The sequence below is a fragment of the Copadichromis virginalis genome, linkage group LG14, assembly GCF_057382275.1.
Source record: "Copadichromis virginalis isolate Kocher_CV1m ecotype Utaka linkage group LG14, C_Virginalis_male_GT1.1, whole genome shotgun sequence".
Classification (NCBI taxonomy): Eukaryota; Metazoa; Chordata; class Actinopteri; order Cichliformes; family Cichlidae; genus Copadichromis; species Copadichromis virginalis.
This window is the reverse complement of record NC_140631.1, coordinates 27,354,388-27,362,184: the sequence shown is the minus strand read 5'-3', so window position 1 is coordinate 27,362,184 and position 7,797 is coordinate 27,354,388.

Here is a 7,797-nt window from a genome sequence, read left to right as displayed (position 1 = left end):
TATACAAATAACTTTAAACAGCTTAGCGCCACCTAGAGTAAACATTCAAGAAGTTTACCTCCGTATGAAGGAAAATAAAATAAAAAATAAATAAAAAAATAAAATAAAAAAATAAAATAAAATAGTAAAGCATTTGAAATAATTTAAAATAACAGCAGCAATACTATAGGCCTACCTAAAAAGCACACAAAGGTATTTGCATTAGTATATGTCTGTTGTGTGTTATTTATTCAATATTCTTGACTTGTGAAAACAATATTGATTCATAATTTCTTAATCTTCATGCCAGAGGGAGAGCAGACAGTCGTGTGAATAGGTTTAGTCCTTTATGACTGCAGTGATTAGTACTAATACTACAGAGTAAGAAGGTCCTGGGTTCAAATCCAATTTGCATGTTCTTCCTGTGACTTTGAGGGTTCTCTCTGAGTGCTAGTCTTTTCAGAAATATTTATCAGTTGAGGCTGTTTTTATAATTCTGTGAACTACCACAATGGGTTTAAAATAAAGGATGCTAGCTTTCTAAATTTTAAGTACAACAGGTCAGTAACAGTTCCTTTGGTTTGTGCATGTCAATTACCTTTCCTTGTTTAGAGTGCCTTCAAGTAGCTTGCATGTGCTCGGGCTTGTTGTTTGAAAGCTGTATAATTTGTTGGTCTGTTTAAGAATGAGTCAGCAAAGCAATACTCCTACTTCAGCCTCAGAGTGGCTTCATTGGTATTGAGTTATTTCAGGAAAAGAAAAATCACTGAGTGAATAAAATGGTTAACAGCCTCCAGCAAGCATGAAAAAGGGCTTTCACCTCATTTCTATTCTCGCAAAGAGAAAAAATTGTCTGTGGCGATGTTGTGATTTGTGTTTCTGAATCTACTGGACAACTGCAGAACAAGATTTTCCCCCAGATTCTTCTGAACTTCTTCCCCTTGCTGTCTCCCCATATAATTATATTCCATAGGGGATGCATGCATCATAAACTCAGAAGATCTTTAGGCCATACTTGTTTGGCATGCATTGTAGAAACTTGCACCTCCCTGTGAACGGCACAAGCTGTTCATCTAAAATGACACAATCACTGGTGATCAATCGCCCTCTGAATGTTGAGTGCTGTTTGTTATTTCTTACAGTGTAAAATAATCTTCTTAAAGGATGACATATAATATATAATCCTTACAGTCACAGTTGATAAGAATCAGTTTCCCATGAAACTTAATAGGAAATAAATTCCTTAAGACTTCAGGCCTTAAGACCAAAAATATTTGTAAAGAATTTGTAAATATCTGTAAAGAATCACAGAATTTAAATCAGGCAGAGATCTGAACTCTGGGACACCAAAGCACCGTGTTTCTTTTCTTTTACTGCTGTATATTTGCTGTTTTCTGACCCAATTTCAGCCAGGATTTAGATGTCAGACAGGTGGTCTCACATTGGACGCTATACTACTATGGTATGTACAGCAGTTTGCATCAGTCTAGTGACTAGAAGGTGTCCAGGTCATGTGGCTGTAAAACAAGTACAAATATCAGCTGTGCTCTGCGTGGAGACATTTCTTTTTAAAATGACTGTATTTCATTCACTGAAAGTGTTTTGTATTTCATCTGAAGCCTCTACAGAAACAATTTGAATTAAAGCTGCAAGCAGCGTTATGAGGGCCCTCGCACCCCATCGCGTCGAGCCACGCCCAACACCTAAAACCAGCACGTCCGATCTGATGTCACATTGATGAAATTCATGCATTCAACCACCAGCTAACATTTCATCTCATTCAATCATGATTATAGTCGTCCCACTAGGTGGCGCTCTAACCATTACTGACAAATGGCATAACAAACATTTCCGAGCTCGAGTCTCATCACGCCTGCGACCTTTGGGACATATTGGACATTTTGATTTTGAGTGACAGCAGATTACTGCTTTTTGGCGAGTGACTGAAACTCCACGTGCCGCCATGACCACCCCGTTTCCCTTAACGTAAAAAGCTTCGCAATTTAACATCACAAAGGTCTTTAGATTCCACAAACTTCAGATCGGTCCAATCTCATGAAATCCCTTGGAGGAGTTCGTCAAAGTATGAAGCCTGAAAAGAGGGGAAAATGTCGCCAAAATTACACATGAATTTTAAAATGGCTGACTTCCTGTTGGATTTGGGATATTGCTCCAAGAGACTTTTTTGTACATCATAATATCTTCCATGAGCTTACCAAGTTTCAGACTCATAGATAAAACACAGAGCAGGGGCTGATATTTTGAAACTTTGTAGGGGGCGCTGTGGAGCAATTTCGCGCTATTCAATGAAAATGATCACATAACAACAAAGCCTTAAGCACAATGGAGGTGTGCGCCAAATTTCAAGCTTCTATAAACTTTCCAAGACCCTCAAAAGCCACTTCATTTTTCATGGTGAACAGCGTTGCCACCAGGGTGCGCCGTTCAGTTTAAAGTCACAATTTTTGCACTAAAGCATCATCAAGGACTGATGGTGATATTCACCGCTTTTGAGGTGGCCACTATGAACCTGTGAAAATCAGTACAACAAAGTGTAAGACATGACATTTCCTGTTCCCACTAGGTGGCGCTCTTCATATTCCTGACAATGGGCACATCAATTTGTTCAGGGCGGGTCTGACATCATGCCTGTAAAGTCTGGTACTAATCAGACTGGATTTCATGGAGTTATACTAATTTGTTTCTTCATGGCGTGACATCAAAGTTCGCCATGCTGCTGGGGTCACACCCTTTCGCGAAAAGTCACAGTTTTCACTGTAACCCAAGACCAACTCCTTAAGGCTTTCCTGGAGAAATTTGAGGCTGCAGATGTCACCCATCACTATACTGTACCCCAAAGTGTAAAACATGACATTTCCTGTTCCCACTAGGTGGCGCTGTCCTTGATGTCAAATATGGCAGTTGAAATATGTTCAGGGGTGGAGCCTTATCATATGTGTGCTCTTTGGTCCAGATCGGAACATGTATGACAGAATGAGAGGCAATAGGATTTTCATGGCGAGTCATCGAAATTCGCCATGGCGCCACGGCCTCATAGTATTGTGAAAACTCAAAAGCTCCGCAATTTAACATGGCACAAGGGTGTAGTTGACACAGTCCAAATTTGAAGTTTATAGGACCAAATCCCAAGGAGGAGTTCGTTAAAGTACAAGGCATGGAAACGGTAAAATCAGACCCAAAATGTCACCTTCAATCCAAAATGGCGGACTTCCTGTTGGGTTTAGGACATTGCCATAATAGACTTTTTTGTTCGACTCTGAACGTTATATAAGTGTACCGACTTTCAAACATGTAGGCCATACTCATACCGGGGGCTCGCCTTTTTCATTTTTCTAGGTGGCGCTACTGAGCTAATTTTCCCTGGCCATGTCTGAGAACATTAAAATACGTAAATTTTCACCAGACCTGACGCGTGTGCAAAATTTCATGAGTTTTCGAGCATGTTTAGGCTCTCAAAAGGCCGATTCATTTGCCGGAATAATAATAATAATAATAATAATAATAATAATAATAATAATAAACAGAGCAATTACAATAGGGCCTTCGCACTGTCAGTGCTCGGGCCCTAATGAAAGACAAACACTTTTCTCAAAATGTAGACATGTTCCACTAGATGGCGCCAAAGTGACTCAAATTACTTGACGTTGGGACATACGGAGCCAATTGTTTCTTTATTATAATCCCCTTACAGTTAATTTAATCATTTCCATCCTTTTAAAAAATGTTTTTACGTCCCCCCCCTTCCCCCGAAAAAAGCTCTTAAACGTTGACAGTCTGACAGTCTGTTAAAAAAACTGTTTATTTCTCGGGGTTTTATTCTTGAAGACTTTGACAAGTGCTACTATCAAAACAAGTGATGCAACAAACCGCACGTCTCTCTGTCAAAGCATCAGGGGGGAGCAAAGGTCCTTTTATGGAGCTCGAGGTGACCAGTGGAAAAAAAGATGTCAGAATTTTGAAAACATTAGCAGCCGTTTCTCGCCTGGTTTCGCTTTCAGTAGCTTTCAGTAGCTTTGTGGTTGAAATGTGCTGTTGTGGGAAAGGTGGCGAGTCCCTACTAGTGTGGGGACTCCCGTGGGTGTTGTAACCAGGCAACAGAGACGATGCCTGCCAGCTGTAAACAGAAAGGTTCGGTGCTTATGCAGCATCTGCCTGGAATTACCCCCTGATGCATATTCAGGAGAGGCAAAGTGACAAAACAAGGTCTGAAAGTGAGGCACAAAGTGCCATATTCGGTATTTTTTCCTTTTTTGGTAGGCTGTCACACAGGAGCATCCGTCACATTCAGCTTCACTCACTTTAAGCTAAACCAGACATTGAAGTTATGGATGTTTGACCATAAAACTCCGCATCACCAGCTGGATCTGGATCAAACTCACGGCCGGTCCTTGATTAATTAAATTGGTGTGACCAGTATTTCCTTCACATACGTGGGGCAGCATGGTGCATCATCCGTGATTAAACCTGTGATGTCTAAGCCTTAAGTCCTCACCATAACTGCATGATATATTATGTTCTCCCAAGTCCTGGTAATCACTGGACAAAATAGTGATCAGAATAATTCTTACTGTGAGGCATCAAAACTACATTTTCCCCCAGAAAGTGTTTTATTCTCACGTCTAAAACAATGAATACGAGTTGGGGTCATCAACTTTGACCGGATTTGCTATCTGTAGTGCAGTGAACTGAGTATTCAGCACTGTATTTGTATTTTATTCCAAATGCAGATGCTTTTTGTGAAAGGGAAATCTGACGGTTGTTTTTAAGGAAGTAATTTAGCTCTGTTTTTGTTGACTAAGTGCTTTCATTTCCTAAGATTTTCTGGTTTGGTGACCTTAACCTTAGAGGGTGGAACAACCCAGATAAAATTAGCCAGATGTGCTATAAACTGCTCCATGGTATTTTACTCCAAATTTAACCATGAAAAAACAGTGTTGTATTTAATAAGAGTTGAAGCTGCTGATTGATGTCATAGTTTGGTAATTTTCTCATGGATGTCTTTACAGTCTGACTTGTTTCTACAGCCGAGGAGTCAACCCCTGCTGCCCATAAGGTTTCCACACAGGAAGTGATGTGCCTAAATACAGAAAGTCAGTCATATTCAGCGATTTCAAATCATTATTGGCAAAATAACTCTTTAAACTTCAAAACGAGCGACTGAAGCTGATTGACATGGTGCTAAAAACATTACAGCAGGGGTGTCTAACTTAAGGCTCCCACTTTCGGGGTACCTGTGCTGCCTGGGGGTGGTGCCGGGATGTGACTTGTGTTGGACCTCTGACAGAGACTTTCTTGCATGTTTCTCACACAACAAGCAGGTGTTCACAGCTTCTTTGTCTTCGCTATTGGCATTCTTTTAGTGACTTTCAGCATCTGTATAAAATCAGGCTCTTCTCAGAGTCACAGTCTGTCATTTTTGTCACTCAGCATATTTTAAATGCTCTAGATGCTTCTGTGAGGGGGAGGGTTTCGTCTTGTCAGCAGAGATTTCTTAAATTCTGAGTGGGTGGCACCTGTGTATTTGTCTGATCTCACTCATGTTCACACTCCTATCTACTGATCAGACCAGATCCTCTATATTCCAAAAGCTAGGCTTATAGAGATATAATAGAAGTGACTGAGCTTTTTGTCTCCGATTGTCTCACCGTTTCATGTTAGAACTGTTTTTTAACTCTTTGCACAAGACTCATTTCTAATCTCTGGCCTTTAAGTTGAGCTAAACCTTGACATCAGGTAATTGGTTTTGTTTTTTGTCATTTTATTATTGGCTGCCTGGGAAACATTATGGCCAAGCTGTGTCGTTTGAAATGTGCTACACAAGTAAACTTGACCTTGATCTAAAAACGAGTTCCCCCCCAGACTTCTGTCATCAAACACTTGCTCACAGGTCTGATTGTTGAGTTTTCTCTCTAATATTGTGAAAAGCACACTGAGAAACTCATTCCTGTGATTTGGCCTTATATAAATGAAACTGAACGGATTTTTCACTTACAGGAACGCATTGCATCAGTTTCTCGTAATCAGTTGTGTACATCTAATTGCTGTGGCGTAACTACAGGAGGGAAAAAAAAGTCAATTAAATGGAAAGTCAGCATGAGTTCATCTGAGAGATACCACTGAAAGTTTAAACTTGAAGCTCTTCAGCCTCCTCTTTTTCGTCTTTCCACAACACATGACTCACTCTCTCAGCTCAGCACTCACCAGATACTCCACAGACATACTGAGATATCTGCATGTCCCAGAAATGTAAAGTTCAGACCATTTCTGTTTGAAGCCAGAGACAGAAACTGGTGGTTTATTAGGCCGAGGAAAAAAGGGAAGATTAAGATCAGCACTTTTTTTTTTTCTTGAGAGTTACTGGTGGCTTAAAAAGGGGCCATTCACTAGAAGAACCGCCGATGATAAGGACATGTTTGGTTTTTTAGGAGTAAGCGATAAGGTGCCAGGCGTTAAGTGGTTTCTTCTTCTCAGATTCGAGATTATAATTCTCGGCTGTGTGAATTCAGACATTAAAACAAACAATTATGTGATTATTAGAAAAAAATCACCTAAAGATGAACTGATTAAAATTGAATTCATCCTCCAAAGGAAGCTGCCTGATCAATCCTGGGTTTAAGCAAAAAAGCTTTTCCTTCATACAAGATGAAAATCTTAAAAAGCCCTTACTGTCTAAGGCAAACAGATCCAGTGGACAAGTCTAGACAGGTCTTAGCAGCTGGTTATACAGCACCCTTTCACAGGAAATAAAGTGCATCTCTCTCTGTTTACATAGGATCAAAGGTCTTAGAGATGAGCTCAGTGTGGAGTTTCCCAGAGGCTGTAACTGGAGTATGCTCCAGGGTGATGGATGGGGCCAACAAACGTTAACTTCTGCTTTACTTAACCTGAAGAAAACGGATGCACACAGTCAAATACGGATATTAAAGCACAGCTACAACGATCTCTTTACCACTCAGCAAACACAAGTGTATAAAAATGTCTCAATAACTTGTGTCATGATCATTTAAAAAGGGCAGACACTGAAAGCAACAATGGGAACCACTTTATAAAGGGATGAAAACTAAATATTCATATTAAATGCTACTGCTGAAAAAGCCTTCTAGGCTTGATTTAAGAAAATATTAGTACTTTTAAAAAAAGGACACCCGCTGTCAGTTCTATTGGAACATTAATAAAAATCGCTGGTGCTTAATAAGTCTTGAAATTAGGCAAATACAACCTCCAATGAATGAGTTACACTGCACCCTTACTTATTTGATCAAATGCAGGGGCAGAGTGAGAAGAACTGAGTACACCCCAGGATTTAAAGCCTGGAAATCCGCTTTTAGTAGCAATAACTTTAAATAAATAAATCATTTTGGACCATTGTTCGTGACCTAAGGCTTAAACGTGACCTAAACATACTAACAGAGAGTCTGAGATGTAACCCTTCCGCATTTTTTGCAGTTTTCCTCCACAGTCTGACTTTGGGGGACTGAATGATGGAGTTTAGATTATTTAGAAATGGCCTTACAACCATCCCCAAACTGATGGGAAGCAACATTTGCTTCTCTACGATCATTGCTGATGTCTATCCTCCTCTCAGTGGTGTATTAACACACATCTGAATGCTGCAGACCAGCAAACTGACATAGAGGTTCATAGAGGTCCTCACAATTAATTGAGTTTATTTTATTAGCAGCACTTGGCGAATCCTTTCCTTTTAATCCCTACGGAGGCAGTAAGGGTGTACTTAGTCTTTCCTCGCACTGCTTTGGCATCTTGGCTTTTGTTAAGTAATGAATCTGTGTAATACTT